Below are 1,901 nucleotides of genomic sequence, written 5' to 3'. Positions count from 1 at the left end.
TTTCTCTCCCTCTTTTTATAGATATGATCTCACCCTGTCATCCAGGCTCAAGTGCAGTGGTGCAATCATAGCTCACCACAGCCTTGAACCCCTGGGCTGAAGGGATTATCCTGCCTCAGCCTCCTCAGTAGGTGGATTACAGGTGTGTGCCACTGTGCCCTACTTGGATCTTCTTGTCTCACATAAGCCAAAATAATCACTTCCTTCTCATCCCTTTACTATAGTGTTTTCCTCTATTATATCCCTTATCAATGTTTTTCTTCAACATTACATGAAATTCCTTAGAGAACAGAAAATATGTCTTACGTATTTTGTATCTTTAGACACCAGGAACCCAAAGGGGCTGGCATAGATGCTCACTAAATATTTGTTTAATGAATGAGTGGATTATTAATTCTGCTTCTGCTTCACTTGGACAAGACTGGAGAAATCCCAGGACTTTTCTGCATCAAGAAAAGAACAGTGCCATATGTCTGCAGAGTCAACATCTCAATTTATATCTATGTTACTGATATAAATATATATTTATATTATAGATATAAACCAAGATGGGTGTAGCTATAGATACAGGTGATATCTATTATGTCTATCCGTATTCTAGTTCTTGCCTGATTAGTAAAGAAGGTAAAGAACCACAGATGAACTTCATTCCATAAACGTGTTGATATTTGTCTCCTACTAGTTCTGTGGAAGCAGAAGCTGAGATTGGCTTGGCATGTAAGATACTTAGTGACTACCTCCCGTGAAGGGACGAAGAGGATGTAGGATTTTAAGAAAACTGTAACGTAGACTCCTCAAAGCCTCAGCCAATGTCCTGAGGAGTCCTAGGCACATACGATCTCATTCAGAATTGTCCCACAGTGACCTAAAATAGCCAGGCCTTCATGCCCAGGATGCCATTAGTACATCAGCACGTGAATGTAGGCCTCCTAGGAAGGGCACATGCTTGGGTGTGACAACAGTTTAGGGAAACCTTAATGGGAGTGAAAGCTGGAAGCTGTCTGATTACCACATTCCCAGCAGCCAGGGCAACAAACCCTTCCTTGAAGTAGGATCCCTGTATCTACTGAAGCCTTACTCGAAAAACATACAGTCATAATTTCAAAGGAGGTAGGTTATGTTCAAATTTCTCTAACAAGAATGTACATATTTTAAAAGGTTTGGAAAACATCAAAGATGTATGATAGACATCAGTATATTGGAAATATACTAAAAATACATTTTTCTCAGAGATACTATTGGCATTTGAAGCCATTGCCATGTAGCTTCCTTTAAGTTATTGATGGGCAATACTTTTATTCCAGAATTTTGGTTTACTTTATCCCACAAAACATCTAACATTTTCCATGGCAGATTGCAGATCACTCTCTCCTATGAATTTCATTTTTCCCATCCGTTTTCCATGACACCAGGAGCCAACTATCCAAACAAATCATACTTAAACTGATTCATATGGTAACCCTACCCTTGGAATATTTTATATTATAAAATAATTCGGCTGGGCACGGTGGCTCACACCTATCCCAGCACTTTGGGAGGCTGAGGCAGGAAGATTGCTTGAGCTCAGTGGTTCCAGACCAGCTTAGGCAAGATGATGAAACCCCATCTCTACAAAGGATACAACTATTAGCCAGGTGTGGTGGCAACACCTGTGGTCCCAGTGACTTGGGTGACTGAGGCGGGAGGATCACTTGAATCTAGGAGGTTGAGGCTGCAGCGAGCCAAGACTGCACCACTGCACTGCCACCTGGACAACAGAGTGAGACTCTGTCTCCAAAACTAAATAAATAAATAAATAAATAAATAAATAAATAAATAAATATTTGAACTTTTTTTCTTTTTTCTTTTCTTTTTTTTTGAGACAGAGTCTTACTCTGTCACCCAGGCTGGAGTGCAGTGGC

The sequence above is a fragment of the Mandrillus leucophaeus genome, unplaced genomic scaffold (assembly GCF_000951045.1).
Source record: "Mandrillus leucophaeus isolate KB7577 unplaced genomic scaffold, Mleu.le_1.0 Scaffold190, whole genome shotgun sequence".
Taxonomy (NCBI): domain Eukaryota; kingdom Metazoa; phylum Chordata; class Mammalia; order Primates; family Cercopithecidae; genus Mandrillus; species Mandrillus leucophaeus.
Note: the sequence above shows the minus strand (reverse complement) of the source record.